The sequence below is a fragment of the Amblyomma maculatum genome, chromosome 7 (genome assembly GCF_055883805.1).
Source record: "Amblyomma maculatum isolate TAMU_Amacu chromosome 7, ASM5588380v1, whole genome shotgun sequence".
NCBI classification, from domain to species: Eukaryota; Metazoa; Arthropoda; class Arachnida; order Ixodida; family Ixodidae; genus Amblyomma; species Amblyomma maculatum.
The window spans coordinates 17,531,930-17,548,993 of record NC_139350.1 but is presented as its reverse complement, the minus strand read 5'-3'; the positions used below and the strand labels follow the sequence as shown (position 1 = coordinate 17,548,993).

The window sequence follows — 17,064 nt, the reverse complement described above, 5'->3', positions numbered from 1 at the left end:
TAGATGTGGCGCCCATAAAGGAACAGCGGGCGAGCCGAATTGGGCTCGCCCACTGTTTTTTATGAGCGAGCACAATTAATTCAGCATCTTCTGTTTCCAAACAAATCACTTGATCTGTAAAACGCCGTATAGTCTTTCAATATTAACAAACAAACAATTGCCACTGTAACTGTTTATGAACAGGAGTTTTCGCAAGGAACTTGGCAATGAATTTGGGCCAAAGCTCCGATTCGCCGAACCACAGACCGCGGTCAACCTAACGTCCATGACAAGCAAAGCACGCAGTTTGTCCAGCATCGCGAGAAAAGAAGCGAAACTCACGGTGGTCTTTCGCTAGCACTGCTAATTTTTGAATGTACAAACTACAGGCGCGTATACACGACAAACATGCAGCGTTAGCGCGTAGACGCCCGACATCGTGCTTGCCACTGTTCGGCGAGCAGCAGACTTCCGAAACCGAAACAAGTCGAAACCAGACGAGGCAGCCGAAGCGGATCGAAGTGCTAGCCGTAGCCATTATGAGTTGGTGGCGTCGCGCCTTTTTCTCTTGTGTGTTGTTGGGGGCCTTGCTGCTGGCGGCTCTTTATTTCGAGATATACGAGGCACAGAGCGCAACAAAATAGCTCGTGCGATGTGCAGAAGCGTGGTAAGGTTGTGTGCATACCTGTGCAAAAAGTGTGCTCGCGTGCCCGACAGGTAGTGCGTTTCCTTTGTGCGCTCTCACTGCAAACACTACGCTGACGAAGGGACTATTGGAGGGCGGCCACCACTCGGCATACATTTGACATCTCGGAGGTAAGTTAATTTCCATCTTCCCTGTACATTCTCCTAAAAACTTTGCGCAGAACTGATGATGCATGCCAACACAGCGCTAGTTCGTAAACATCAAGAGGCGCATGTCATAACATACGGTAGTTTGCTTTTGACGAGGGAAGGGTGAATGCGTTTGCAGTGTCTAGGAAAAGAGACAGTTAGTGCCAGGGGCTGCGCGCTCAGAATAGAATATGCCGTACAAATCATCACTCGTAAGACCATTGCGGGGTGCACGATGCTGACGCCTACTGCAATTCAGCCTTCGGCAAGAATTTAGAATGGGCCAGTTCCAAGTGCCTCGACCCGGGCCTTATGTTGCGCTGCAGTTGAAGATCCGGCGCTTGTGCAGTTGCAACTACACGGATTGAATAAGTGGTAAAACCTACCTGCGTTACAACAGGGCTAGATCATTATTCTTATGTTCCATAAATATTGCGGATGACGAGATATGGAGCCGGCGAACATGCGACGGCAGTATGATTCAGCAGCAACCGTACTTAAACTCCATTGTCGAGCCTTGGGTAGCAGAAGGGGAAAAAAAAAAGTTTTGAGCTATTTTGAATTTTTTCGCCTGTATTGGGCTTGATATTTTCTTTTTCATACTTTGGTCGTGACTGAAGTAGTCCCCAAAAACTACTAAGCGCATATAAATGACAGACACCAAACTCAGACCTTCAGTCCAGAAATGTCAGTAAGGTGTAAAGGTAATTATGCATTCAACAGTACCAATAGTATTGATTTTCTTGTTTAATTATTTACAAATGAAGCGAAAAAAAATCTTAGTGCTGAGATGCCCCATTTTCATCTTCTCTAATATGAAATGTGAATCAAAATGTGCAGTTTTTTCGTACTCAGTATACCACTGATTCATCACAGATGTGAGAATATGAAATTCATGCAAGTTTCAAAATGAAGAGTGCATGCAGAATTCCAAGCAAAGCAAGCCTTTGCTTAAAGTATCATTCAGTTGTGGTGTTTTTGTTTAAATTTATGCATGTTTTGTAGAAGCAACGGTAGATGTTGATATGGAATTAGTGTTGTGTCTGGATCTAGATTATGAATGGCTGCCACATTTATGCATTGCTTGGTTGCCACATGCACTTCCAGACATAGTTTGAACAGTCACATCACATTCTGCATTTGGCTTCTTTTTACTTTTTTGCGTGGAACTGTTTCCACTTTAGAGTGTGTAGCCTTTCACAATTCATAATTGATCGGGTGAGCATGTTTTGGCATGATAAAAGGTTTGGAAGTTCGAGAGCATTGGCCCTTCATGATGCACAAGGGGCAGACTGCTTACTGCACAGGTACCACTATCTTCCTAGATTCCTAGATATCATTCATATTTCTATACAGAATACATGTTTTCAGAAATCCATATTTCTTGTCTGACTCTGCACATTTTTCAGTTGACATAATGGGAGCTAGGGACGAACTTTTTCCTTTCTTGGTGCACTGCTCCTATTTCATTTAAAGAGCCGCCACATTTTCTGTAACCTGATTTGGGGTTCAAACACTGCATGTTCATAGGGTGGTCAGGGAGCAAACTTGGTGGCCCTGTGAAGGCCATGAACAATATGCTGATGAGAGGCTGCCTTTAGACTGACTGGCTTGCATTTCTCGGTGTGTTTTGTATGTGCGAGGGTTCCATAAGCTGCCACATATATTGCTTTGATTTGATGTTGAGGTGACTGGCATGATTAAAAAGTAAATGTGATGATCGAAGTCTTCAGATCATTCAGAACATGCTGGGATTGTACTCCTGGCTTAAGTTGCAGACATTGTTTGCTGGTTATACCTTTGAGAGGAAATCTAGTAGATAAAGCTATGGGCAGAGTGCTTGCTTAGTATTCCAACCTAACCACCCAAACGTCACTGTTTACTGGAAACAGATTGTTCAAGCTTCCAGCCTTCCACTTGTTTACTCGTACATTGCAGTGAAGTGCATTTACGCCTTGGCACATGGCAGGCTCAGGGGCTCGTTCATCGCCACTGTACTAGGTTAGACCTCCAGTTGACTCGAAATGCCTTTTGCCATTGCCATGAAATAGTGTTTAAAAGAAGGTTCGATGACAGAAATACTGTTTGCTCTCTTAGTAGGTAAAGAAGAGTTAGCATAACATTTCTTTCGAGTTACATTACCTGGCATCTCTAGATGCGCGTTGTGCCTGCTATGGGCACTGAATTCTTGGTGTGAGATCAGAGGTTCCTGCAGAATCGCAGACTTTTATAATGCTACTTAAATTATGAGCAGATCGAGGTGATAGATGACAAGACTTTACTAATGGTCAATTCCAATCACAGGGTTTAGTGACTTACAGAACATTATTTTCTGCTCTTTTTGGAGTAACTGTATTCCAAATGCAGATCCGGAACACAGGTCCCATCTTCCCAATGCAGATGGGGAGCGATTGCTGAGCCAAGATCGGTCCCTGGAGCAGTGGATTGCTCTTCCGAAATCAACAGAACCGGCTAGAAGTTTGCTTGAGTATTTGTTCAGCTGCACCTTCTATTTCCAGTAGCATGCTCTGCTGTGCTGACTGTGCCCTCTGTGCTCCATAATAGATGATTATTACTTGCCACTGCTATGAATGCAAATTGCTGTCATGAACTAGTACTTACTCTTGAGGACAGCAAGTCTAAGAGTAGCAGTATTATGCAATAATCTTTTTTAAAGACCTCAGCTTGGAGTGTGACTAGAAGATTTTGTGCGGAAATCATCTTTATGTGCTATTCATGATCTTAAAGCCATTCCTGAACTCTGAAACAGTGAAAATGGTGAACTGCGACTTCCTTTTATTTGAGAATAGTGCCAAAGAAATTTTACCCTGCTTGCCCGCACTCGGCTATACGAAAGAATGGCATAAACTGTTGATGTCAATGCCGTCCCAAGAAGCAGCGGGAAAAATGCAGACCTATTACAGGTTTAAAAACAGCTGCCACGTGTAGACGAAGCACGGGCTAGCACACAGAATAACAGGCAATTCTTCTGTCAGTTCATGGGCACCACCTACTTGCGCTGGCATGAGTTCCAAACGCAATGGGGACACAATCTGTACTGGATGCAGGTGCTCTTTTGCGGAGCAGGCAGACCACTTCACTTCTGGGATTGTAATTCACTGTATATGCAGAGGAAAAGCAGGTGAACGTGTCTCTGCTGGCATATGTCGCATTGCCTGCTGTCATCCTTTTTACTTTCAATATGTGCTAATGACAGGAATGCTCATAGCACAAGTAGAGTGAAGACACTGATCTGTGCCATTATGGAAATGCCGAGATGTTAGCATGGGCAAACATCTCTTTGCATCACCGCGAAGCTTGCTAAGGCTCAGTTCAATGTACGAGCAAGCTAATACAATGCGAGCATATGTCAGAGAGCTCTTTAGCTATGGGCCTACACAACTGCTGCCATACCTTTAATGAGAACTCTTGACTAAAAAGGCAACATTTTACAAAGAGCAAAGTAAATGATAATGACTTTTTTTTTTCATTTAACAAAGCTGGTGGTCACAGTGAAGAACTCATGCCACGATTGTTAATATGCCTCTACTGCCCCATTTGTAAAGCAAGCATATTGAAATTCTCGAATGAGCATGGTTACAGTCGTGAGCAGCTCTGTTAGATGTATGTCCATAAGGGTGGCATATTGTTTCATTCTTCAAAAGAATTCTAAACAATAGGTGGTTTGGAACTTAAAGGAGAAAGAACAGAGAAGCTGGCTGTAGAGGCAGAAATACTGCAAATGGTGGGTGGTGGACAGGTGCCAAGCTGTCGGGATCTTCACTTTGCAAGGAGCCTCATGCTACTCATTAGCCGCAGCTTGGCCCTACCCAGCTTATATAAGCTTGGCTTGTACAAAACATGCCTGCAAATGTAACCCTCTTCAAGGCTGCCTGCACCCTACTGTGGTGGTTTCAGTGTTTAGGGCATTTGACTAGTGAGCTGGGTGACGCGGGCTCGGTCTGAGCCGGGGTGGTTACATTTCGGTGGTAGCAAAACGCTAAGTCCCCATGTGCTGTACAGTGTCAGTGCACATTGAAGAAGTGCAGATAGTCAAAATTATCCAGAGCTACCTACTATTGCTGACCCTCATTGTCTAAGTTTCTTTGGCATGTTGAACCCTGTCATCAAATCAAGGTTGCCTACTGTTAGCGTTAGTAGATGACCTTCGTAATGCCACAAAGTCTGCCCCTCACCACTCTCCGAAATTTTGTTGTTTGCAACTCAACTCAGGTTACTTACAGTTTGATGACCCCTTTTTCTGAAACACTAGCAGTTGACGAATTCACTCCCATGCAGTGAACTCTGAGAAAAGTGCTGATTTAGTCATAAACATTTTTTTTTCATGAGAATTTGGTCAGTCATATGACCATTGAAAAGTCATCTGTTGATATGTTCATGTAACAAGCTAGGTAGCTTTATAGATGGCTTGGATATGATATCAGAAGTGCTATGATGGTGAGCTATGCTTAGTGTCTGCAATACCTTCATGATGAATGTGGTGAATGCAGATGACATTTTGCTCCACTTTTATTTCACCAGTGGGTGCCTGGTGAGTTGTCAGTGCAAGCTATTGAGCTTCACTTTCTTCATGCAGTTTACAGAGCTGTGGAATCCTGATAATAGCAGAAGTATTATATTTATGGTTCACTAACTACTGTTTTTTTTTTAATATAAAATAAGTAAATGCGCAGTCAGCAACCCTGGAGTGCAGCGTGCTATTCACCTGGACACCATAGATATTTTAATCATGCCATACCCCTTTGTTACTTTCAGTTTTCAGTTCTACAAGTCTTGATCACGGTAGCACATCACTATACTCGGGGATAACTGTGGCTATGCAGCTGAAGTTAGGCAGAAAGGTAGAGGCAACATACCTCTTTCCCCTTGCCATGTAGAGTGGGTTACTTCAGCCCTAGTGACCTTGCATTAACTCTCTAACTTCCTCCCTTCACTTCAGCCCAGTACACTCCTAGCCCAAATAGTGAGCAAACCACTCTTCACGGCAAGGGGACAGAAACTTTTCTCCTTTTCTTTCGTACCTAGACTCGGCTGCATAGCCCCAAAACATTGCCTCCATGTACAGCAAGATTCAATGCCACATTTCTTCTCAGTGTCAGAGCACCCTCTGCTTGCTCTGTACCGCCCTTGCAGCAGCCCAGTGTTTTGTTTACCACAGAAAATCATGTCTGTGCAAGCTGTGTTGGCATGGAGAGCTGCATATCTGAGCCAACTTTCATGCTTTATGATGAGGCTCTCATTGATTGGCTTTAAGTTCCATGAAACGTGGTCATGTGTGTTGATTAGTGTCACATGAAGTAAAATTTCACTGACTAAAATACAATCATAAGGATGTAATTTGGGTGAGTTGGTAAGGTGTCATCTTGAAAGTAGCAGCACGAAAAAACAAGGACGTGAAAAGAAGCAAGCAGATGCTAACTCGCAACTAATGTTTATTGATGCAAATAAGAAATATATAATACCAAGCAACACTGCAAACCGCTCAGTCACCAATAAGCAGACAGCAAAACATGAATCACTAAAACTTCCGAACGGTTCCATTTGAGTAGATATAGGTAGAGGTCAACTTGGCTGTGCATTGTAAGAATGCACTGGTTGCTTTCAGTTTCTTTCTGCTGTGCACATTCTGGCTGTCATCCATTGCAAATCAGCTGAGAAATCATTGAAGCTAGACATATTTTACAACTAGGTAATGAATGTGTTAGTGAGCCATCCATCATGTTACCATGCAGTGAGTTGGGTTATCTAGATAGGGAACTGTTCTTAAATTTTAGTGATTCATGTCTTGCTTTTTGCTTATCAGTGATTGAGTGGTTTGCGTTGTTGCTCGTCTTCTCTATATATTTCATGTGTGCTTCAATAAACATTAGTTGTAAGCTAGTGCCCGTATTGTCTCCTTTCATACCCTTGTTTTTTCTTGCTGCTTCTTTCAAGATAAAATGCAATCTTTGCTACTTCGGTCATAAAATGAATTTTAATGAAGTTCCACATCTCTTAGAAAAGTAGTTTTGTAGTTGCAAGCATGTATTAGGCCCTGCAGTACCAATTAAGGTGGTCGCTCGATGTAAAGCATAAAGAAAGGGAGGGCTTGTCTAATCTCGAACCTAGTGGGAACTGGTGGATTATGGATAGGCTGTTAAAATGCACTTGCAGTTAAGGTCAAGTAAATGCTTTTTTATTTGTAACTAGGAGCACTGTGATGCCTGACTTGCTTTTTTGCCAGGCTGGCGACGAGATGGAGTGAAAGGAGTTATTTAATTTCACTGTTGGTATGTCTCGGGTGATGTCAACATTGTTTCTTCTCTGGCATTGTAGGCAATCGCCCTTCAACTAATTGAATCCCAAAGTGAAATTTTGAATTAAAAAAATAATAATTTAAGATTATTTAGGAGGCAGAGGCAAATTTTATGCAGTGACCTGCACCAGCATGTCGTGCATCATTTCAAGAAAAAAAAAACAGTATTGTGGTGTTCCTACTCTGTGCCTTTATTTCTTGCTCACAAAGCCTCTGCATGTACGTGTTGCACCATATTACGTTTTCACTAATTTCTTGGGTCATGGTACTTTTCACCTTGCAGCAAGTTCCATGTGGCTTCGTAAGCAATGGCTCCTTCAAGCTCTATACCCTTTGCCGGAATTGTGCTGTGCTGTGGTGGGCAAGAAGCAGGACATTGATGTAAGTACTGAAGACTTCTTTCAGTATGTGTAGTTTTTTATTTGCCTAACCCACTACTGCATTTGTGACCCCTCATGTTTATTTTGACATTTAGGTTTATTCAGTGTTTTCTTTGCTTGCTGCCATTGCTTATTGGCTATGACATTTGGCTGTTGAGTTTGAGAATGCGGAGTGGAATGGTGCCTGTGGACTGTTGATATAGGCAAAATGCAAATTTGCCTGCCCACATTTGGTGCCACTTGAAGAACTTTTGTGGAAGAGGGCTTTGGAAATTAACCCAGAGCCCTCCTTCTTGATGTCTCTCATAGCTCATGTTCAGCTTTAGAGTAATAAAAGGACATTGAGGACAAGCTGAAGCTGTCTTTTATTATAAATTACTGCATTCTATCCACTAAAGTGCTACTTACTGAAAATGCGAGCTTACTTTAAGATAGGAAAAGCCAGAAGTTTTGAAACAGATGTCATTACCAGCTGATTTCATAAGTTCTACATGATGCATCCATACTTTATTGGGCACAGGCCCCAGAGGCTGGGCTGGTAAGCCATTCCCTTCAATATGATGATCATGGTGTGTGGTTTACACAGGCCTTTGATATCATTGAGTATGCTTGGTTTTCAGGAACTATTTCAAGGAGCTTTGGAACTCCTGAAATTATTTGCTGCTTAAAATTCTCAAAAGAATTGCATGGTTTTTCTCTAAAAGCAAGCCTACATGAAAACTAAAAGTGCACTTCAGAGGGAACAATCGAAGAGAGCATGAGCCTATATAATATAAACCCAAAGTGACAGCCTGGCATGCGTCCAGACCATGGTTACAGGTGGCTCTCTTTTTCGCAGTTGCCACCTCTCTTGTCCCTATTTAATTTTTCTTTTTTTCAGCATGTTTGTCTTTGTTTTCCTAAATTTCACACATTTATGCAAAACTACTGTGAATAAATTTTTCTCAAATTGGAACTCCTTGAAGACCTTTCTGGAGGGTTATTTTTCTGGTCTTCCTGTCTTCGACTAGACCTGTTGATGGCTGCTTTCTTATAAATCAGCTCTGACAAATTTCCTCTCTAAAAGGCCCCCCTGCACTTTTTTGGTAGCTAAACTGAGTGCGAATATAATTTGTATGTAAAGTGAAAAGAGAAAACAGGGGAGTGTTATTGATAATACTATGCCATATGTAATCATAGACCATGAATGAAGTATGGGGTTTTTCTGGCAGAATATTTCTGCAATGCTTCTCTGCTCAGCGCAAACCCCTTCACTGTGGCGGCCAAACCTGTTTTGGGGGCAGAAATAGGTGGCTGTCAGGAGACATTTCTTGTGACAATGACCACATCCATTACTTGCTCCACTCAGTAACAAAATTCATAACCCCCCCCCCCCCGCCCACTTCCGCCCTTCTGGTTTTAAATAGTGAAGGCATGCTTCTCGTCAGATTCGTGCGTTACATGAGGTTTGATACAGAAATATTCAGCATTGCACCCAACTTCTGCCCCAAAGGGAATTGGGAGGATATTTTTGCATGTCTTCAGTGCACAATCATGTGATACATCAGTGACATAGCCTATGTGTTACGTACACATATCTTGTGGAGTTTGTATTCTTTTTTTCCTTGAGAGAGAAGCGCTGCTCAGTCAAAAAGCATGATGCAAGGGAATTTAGAGTGAGTGCCGATTCTGTGCATTTGCTATCTTTTGCTTAGCTTTCATTCTTTTTCTTCCGGTGGTTTAGTGGCGTTGGTGGTATTCGAGCAATGCAAGGACGCGGAGTCAAGAGTCTGCTTCTTCACAGTGCGCTGCAGGGATTGTGCATTTGTTTTCCTCATTGTAATGAAAACATGCAAGGCTAGTGCATGAGTTACTTGCACACATGCACGCCACACACATGCTGTTTTGCAGTGGCAGAAAAGAAATAACTGTCAAGACTGAGAGCATCTTGTAAGGGCACATAAACGTTGGTGTTTGAAGTTAAGTAGTAAATTCATAAAAGATGTGGCTTAGCTTATGAACCAACAATTTTCCGGCACTATCGTTTCACGCAACGGGTTTAACTTAAGGTACAAGGGTGGCCGATCGAGCCCTGTGCTCTAACGTGCTGCGCACAGAAGCAATCAAATCTTGAGCGCTCCCTATACTGCTGCTCAGGTCAAAGCAACCCAAACCTCATTGAAACAAAAGTGACGTGGCTATGTCACTCCTGCATGTCCTGCATGGGCTTTTTTTTTCATTCTACTGGGAGAGAGTGAGAAAAGGGTTGCCTGGTCTGTGCGGGAAGGACGCAAGGGTGCTGGGATGTTGGTCCTTTAAAATGAGTGGCGGGTGGGAAGGGGGAGTGGAGGTAATGGGAGGGGAGTCTAGCTGTCCTGCGAGCTAAACGCACAGCAGTATGCATGCTTTCTTTTTTTTATTTAGCAGTGCGGAAAAAATGAATGAATCGATGGGGGGGGGGGGGGGGGAGGGCAGGCTGGCCAACGCAGGCAGCACGGTTTCAAGTGAGTGATGGCTTGGAGCTGCCTCGGCAAAGCACAGAGCAGTGTGCATGCTTGCTTTTTTTTTTGTAGCACCGAAGGTTTGACTGCTTCTGTGTCCGCACATGGGCTGGTTTTGTACCTTGAGGCCCCCCATGTGATACAAGCCTGAGTCGCTTTGGGGCGTTAAACCCCATAAAGCAAACCTTATGTGAAACATCTTGTATAATTCTATTGCTTAATCCAAACGTCAAAGTTTACGTGCCCTTTAGAAGATGCTCTGTCTTGACAGAATTACTTTTTTTTGCGCCACTACAAAACTGCATGTGTATGGGCACGTATGGGCATGCGTGTGTGCAAATAACTCTCACTCTGGTACTCAATATATATGCAGCCCCGCACACGGCAAGTACTCTTGCACATTTTTTTTAGACTGCAGAAAGCAAACGCACCATCCCGGTGACATGCTGCGAAAAAACAGACTCACGACTCCAGAATCCCGCATCGCATTGCATACCAGCCGTTCCGCCAAACTATCGGAAGAAACAGAACGAAAACAAAAAATTTCAAACGCACAGAATCGGTGCGCACTACACTCCCGCGCATCGCGTCTTTTGACTAAGCAGCATGCCTCTGTAAAAAAAAAAATCTAGGAGATATGTGTATGTGACATATAGGCTACATCACCCATGTATCACGTGACTGCGCACCCAAGATCTGCAAAAATATTCTCCCACAAGGATTTTGCTATATAATATAGGTGACGCATTGAGTTTTGCAAAGGGTCCAAGTAGGTCATTGTGCTCCTACTTTCTCCCTGGCCAATTCAAGGGGTGAGAGGCACCTAAGAGCACAATTACCTACTATAATCTATATGATCTCGAATGGGCCAGGTGCAGCAGACAGCTTGTGAGATTGAGTATAGTGACAGGAAATCTTGACTTCATAAGAATATATTGACTTCAACTCCACGTAGCCCTGAATGCCTGCTTTTCATTTATTAGCAGTTATGTGACCTTGAGGGCTCATAGACTGGCACTCAACTTGTAAACACTTGACATCTTATCATTTGTTCTCTCTGTGGGCTTTGTTCTGCGTGTTTACAAGCTTTTTACTGAAGTGGATACAGTGAGTATGCACAGATCTGTTCTCTGAAGCATTGGCTGAGTGACAGCCCAGGTCAAACCTGGTTAACTTAGAACTTCTAGCACATTATTTTTTCTGGGTATGGCTTTAGTATTCCTCCTGACATCCCAGCTTCTGACACCAAGTAGGCATAATCATGGTCTATCACTAACTCCAGTGCTGTAGTTGATCATCACATACTTCTGTGGTGCTGCACATTTTAAGTTGTCGCTGTATATGAGCAGTGTTTCAGAACCTACTAAGTGCTGAGCTACAGTACAAATTTGAGGACTAATAGCAAGTTTGCTCTGCTTGGTGGCTTCCACAGACAAGGACACACTTGTGGGGAAGGCATGTTGCGTACATACCTGCAGGCAACCCTTCCGACTTTTTAGAAGACTTCAGATGTTTGACCAAACTTTCTGATTGCACGATCACTGCCCTAAATCTTCCGATAAGGGGCTTCTGCCTGCAAAGAATGGCTTTTTGTGGAACCAGCACCGAGGAATCAGCAGCCGCATTATAATTTCGAGCATCTCCATCAGAGGCCACACTAGCACCATCGGCATCATTGGCTAAGCAGGAAATCAATCAAAACAGACTTTAGCCGAGCAAGAGTAGGTGTCGCTGGCTGCGAAAACAGTTGGTGTACTGCGCTTCTTGTAGGCAGTGGTGCACAGCTAATGCAGCCACAGTAGATATAGATGCTGTGCTGGCTTTGCTTTCGATCTCAGCTAAGGGCAGCCACTCAGTGTACTTGAGGTTAAAGGCTTTGCCCAAATGTCATGTTATCTGATCCTTCTTATTGAGCTCAGCCTCATGCCTTATATTACTAAGCTGCTCTATGCTCAGCAATGGCGTGATTGCTCTTTTTTCGGAACCAACGCAGCCAACGACGGTCACGGATAAAATTACGTGTAAATGGGCTAGTTATGGTTTTGCATTAAAAAATTTAAACAGCGCTCCGATGGTACCGAGAGAAAACTGGTGGTGGGCATGCAGATCAGTTTTGCGTTGGCTATAGAGACGTAGTGAGAATATTTGGTGGCGGCCTGCAGATATCTCGACGGACGCACACCTTTAGACATGCATTGCATGCTTGCTACTGCATGTTTTTATGCTTAGGATGTTTAGATTAGGACGCATCAGACACTGCCTGAAAGTAGCAGCCGCCTCCCCCTTTTGTACACAAATGCTGCCTCCTCCCCCCCCCCACCCCCATTTTTGCAGTCTTCCCATTTTTGGTCTTAGCAAGTACGTGTTGAAAATCAGTATGCAGAAGACTAAGGTAATGTTCAACAGCCTCGGGAAGGAACAGCAGTTTACATTAGGTAGCGAAATACTGGAAGTAGTAGGCAAATATGTCTACTTAGGACAGGTAGTAACCGCAGATCCGGACCACGAAAAGGAAATAACAAGAAGAATAAGATTGGGATGGAGCGCATTTGGCAAGCACTCGCAGATTATGACTAGCAGCTTACCGGTATCGCTCAAGAGGAAAGTATACAACAGTTGCATCTTGCCTGTACTCACCTATGGGGCTGAAATGTGGAGGCTAACCAAGAGAGTTCTACTTAAGTTGAGGACAACCCAGAGGACTATGGAACGAAAAATGGTAGGGGTAACATTAAGAGATAGAAAGCGTGCAGAGTGGGTCAGAGAAATAACTCAAGTTACCGACATTCTAGTAGAAATCAAGAAGAAATGGACATGGGCAGGACATGTAGTGCGAAGAGAGGATAACCGATGGTCGCTGAGGGTAACAAACTGGATTCCAAGGGAAGGAAAGCGTAGCAGGGGGCGGCAGAAAGTTAAGTGGGCGGATGAGATTAAGAAGTTCGCAGGGGTCAAGTGGATGCAGCTAGCACAGAACTGGGTTAAGTGGAGAAATATGGGAGAGGCCTTCGCCCTGCAGTGGATATAATCAGGCTGATGATGATGATGATGAAGAAGTACGTGTAAAGGAAGCTGGGGCCACTAGTAGCGCGATTGAGCCTTGTGAATGTCAACATCTGTGCTACAGGCATCAATGGCTTGCTTGTCACATCAGGGTACTATGTACTCTACGGACACACGGTGCTGTCAAAGCGGTTGGTTCACTTGTTCTGTGGAGACATATTCACGGTAGGCAGAAGGCATGGCTTTTCAAGTGCAGTGACCATTGTGGCTCCAAGCTTTGTTTGGAAACTGAAATCAGTGAGTTGAATTTGTTGGTTTGGGTGTATATGTAGCGAAGAAGCACGCATATTTTCTTCCCTCTCCCCTGAGCCCTGCAAGCTTAAAGATCAAGTGTAGCAGCAACTTCAAATCAAATCTTAATAAACAAATTTGGTCACTAAATTTCACAGCATTTCTCAATGCATATGTCATGTTCTACATGAACAATATCACAGCAGCAGCAACATTTTGCCTAACATTAAGCGTTTTCAGCTGTTTTTCACAGCTGCCTTTTCATGCAGCCCGGGAAACGTTCTGTTAGCCTGTGAATATTGAGTTTGCTTCTGAATGTTCAGAGGACTTGACATTAGGACATGAGTGTTTTGCGTGTGGAATAGTTAATTCAAATTTTACCCTTGTGGCCAAATTCAAAAACATGTCTCCACTCGACGCTACCTCAGCTCTATAAAGTGCAGAAAACAGTCTTTTCTCTACTTAAGGTTCAGTTCAGATTCTTGAATGCTTTTGAGCATTTCTTCCGACTTACCCTTCAGAAATATTTCTCCACTCCAGACAGCACAAGTGGCATACGGGGCAAGACTAATGGCGAATTCGAGCGGGAGAGCAGGCGCCCTCGAGAGCACTTCGAAAGTGCTCTCAGACAAATGGGTGCCCTCCAGTGGTAGAGCAGGAGTAGAATCACTGGCTTCCAATGGTAGAGGAGGTCTTTTCCTTTGCTGAGAGCACCTGAATGCACTCCCGGCTGCTCCCTCATTTAAAGCGAGTGTAGAGGAAGTCACATGACATAAAGCGGTGTATCCGCACCATCTTTTTTCTTTTCTCAAGTCGGTGACGCTCTAAATGGTGGCTGCAAAGCATTGCTCAGGTTTGAGAGTCACTGCTGGCATCGAAAGGGCCAAAGGAGGCAGATCGCCGCGCTGTGAGAACAAAGGCATGCAAAGCAGTTCTACATGGAGTGTTTGCTTCTCCTCGGGTTGCAACTGCTGCTACTGCGGGTAGGCGGAGAATGCTGGGGAGGGAAGTGCGGTTACAATGGTCGTGGCGTACTGCTCTCGACACGCAGAGAGCGTTCCCGTGGGAGGAAAATTACACCCTCGCTCGGCGTGCTCCAGTACTTCTCTGTACTGCTCGGCACCTCTGCTCTCGTCCCCCCAACCGAATGGGCAATAAGGCCAAAATTTGGCCCGGAAAGTGCATGCCACTACGTGTAACATGCTCATTTTCTAATGCCAAGTCCTTGTGAACAGCATCCACAAGCTGCCTCAAGAGTCACAGGCTAGTAGGCTGTGGCGGCCGCTTTTCGATGGAGACTAAAAGCAAGGCGCCCATGTGCGGTGCGACATCAGTGCACGTTAAAGAACTCCAGGTGGTTGAAATTTCTGCAGTCCTCCACTACAGCATTTCTCATAGCCTGAGTCGCTTTTGGACGTTAAAAAAAAAGTCACAGCCTAGTAAAATATGTTTTGCAGACTGCATGAACAAGGCAGCTGTGAAAAATGGCTGAAAACAATTCACATCTATCAACATTCACTGCCAGTGACATATAGCTGATGTAGAACAGGATTTAGGCATTGAGAACTGCTCGAACTGCTGTGAACTCTAGTGACCTAGTTGCATATTTGCCCTCTGAGTGCTCAGCGGCGAGCGTTGAGCACATGTGAGGTTCAAAGAAGCATGTTATAGCGCATGCACCCAAGCCAACAAATTTATCTTTCCAGAAGCAAATGCCGCTTCTGTTTCCAAGCAAGCTAGGAGCTTTAATTTTAAGCGCACTTGAAAAGCCATGCCTTCCACCAACTGCAAATATCTCTCCACAGCTAAAAAGACAGAATTGACCCCCCCCCCCCCTTCAGCACTGCATCTAGACATACAAGTATATTTGAGGCAGTCAGAAAGCCATTGATGTGTGCAGCACAGGTGTTCCATGGCACAACTGCACCTCCGGTACCTCGCTGTCTTCCTATTTACAATATGACATTCCCCACGATTGCACCACTGTCCGCAGTGGTTCACAGAAACCACTGCACATGTTTCATTTGCTGTTAGCCATCAAATGCTTTCTGCAACTTGGCACTCGGCGTGCTCTGAAATGTTGCTAAGGTATCTGGTGATGACTTGAAATGTGTTTACACCACAGTAGCGTAATGCGATGATCAACTACAGCATTGAAATCTGCAACTGACGATAGTTATCCATGCTAAACGTCAGCCGCAGAAACTTAGGAGGCTTTTCTTGGTCGTACTTGAAACGATGTTTCAGTATTTTCGCGTCAGATTGAGGTTCTCGGAGCCAATGCTTCAGAGAGTGGGTCTGTGAATCCTTATTGTATCCACTTTCATGAAAGGCTTGGTATGCAGTAGAACGAAGTCTGCACAGTGTGTGAAAGCTGCGATGCCCCATGTTTGCAAGTGGAATTCTAGGTGTCCCCGTAGTAGTGTCATTGCCACTTATAGATGCTCTGTTTTCTCATGCACTCGAGGAGCAATTCAAGTGGAGCTTCATTTCAAAAAAAAAAAAAAAAGGGCCTCGAGGACCGCTTGGAGTAAAGGTGTTAGTCAAGGCATGTTTGTGAATATCAGTTAACCTGATCCCTATGCACTGTTTCCACTGCCTCGGGTGGTTAGGGTATTTCTCGACCTTATTGGAAGGAAGGCTGAGGGGCTGTCATGAATCCTAACCAAGCTTTTAGTAAACTTGGGGAGAGTTGTGCCACTTCTACATGGCATTCTCGATTACCATTGAAAGATTCCATCATCTCACTAAGCTCTTGTACCCCGCTATTGCCATTGATAATTCGCTGCTGGGCTCAAGTAATACTCGTGCACTTTTGAAGATGTGTTATCAACTGTTTTTGTACAAGTTGCAATGATGATATACTTTCCGTACTGTTCTGTGTGCAATTTTGTTTTTCTTCTATGACCATATATGTAGAATTGCATAATCTTTCATTTCAGGTTTGGTTTTATTCCTAGCTCTGTGTGCTAAGCCATATCTAGAATGCACACTTCTATTTCTCAAAGTCCAGTCTCCAGTTCTGGACTGCTCTGTTCACTCTAGTTATTGTAGCTTTCCATGAAGCAGTGCTCAGATGTCTTTGATTGATAGGATATGGTTCAAAGACCCTTGAAATATCTGTTCGACTAAGGTATTAGATTTTGTGATGGACTGATGCTGAACGCCTGTATTCTTGTGTCAGTTCGTCATATTTCTGTAGTTCAGAATCGAAACTTTTGAATTCTTATCAATTAAAAATAGAGCACCTAATTACTCCTTTCTCAGAATGTTTTGTAAAGACAGCTGAATTTTCGGATTTTGGAATATAGTCCTGCTTTTTTTTTTGCATTTTGCAGATGTCGCACAGCGAAAACCTGTATCCAAGCTCGAATCCAACAGGCCAAGAGCAGCTGAAGGAGGAAACCTGCATCCAAGCTCGAACCTGGTGGACCGAAAGCAGATGTTTTGTGACCACAGTGTATCAGCCAATAAAGCCAATCCAGGTGACCACATGTATCTTTTGGAAGCTTGCATTCTTTGCACTTGAGACTCATCTCATGGAGAGCATCATTTCTGCAAAACATTTTGTGTCATAACTGTAGCAGAAACTGATTGAGGCCTTGCACAAGGCATAAAGCTGGCATATTAGTATTATGCACAACACAAACATGAGGTGTGATGTAGGAGCCTTGCAACCATGCAGATTATCACCATAGGATGGTAGCATTCCCATGCTGAATGTCTCATCATCTGAGATCTGACTAATGTCTTGTACCTTCAGAGTGCACTCATTCCTTGC

The 17,064-nt window shown here is 43.9% G+C and overlaps 1 long non-coding RNA gene across 2 annotated transcripts; it reads left to right on the top strand.

The window, feature by feature from the left end:
- Positions 1–464: 464 nt before the first annotated feature.
- On the top strand, positions 465–16,680 carry LOC146182761 (uncharacterized). 2 transcript variants are annotated; one of them, XR_014708661.1, is made up of 4 exons: positions 465–795; positions 3,181–3,301; positions 7,413–7,510; positions 16,622–16,680. It is a non-coding gene; the product is annotated as an uncharacterized LOC146182761 (long non-coding RNA). The 2 variants fall into 2 exon arrangements; XR_014708662.1 differs by having other exon boundaries at positions 747–795; positions 3,161–3,301.
- The last annotated feature ends 384 nt before the right edge of the window (positions 16,681–17,064 follow it).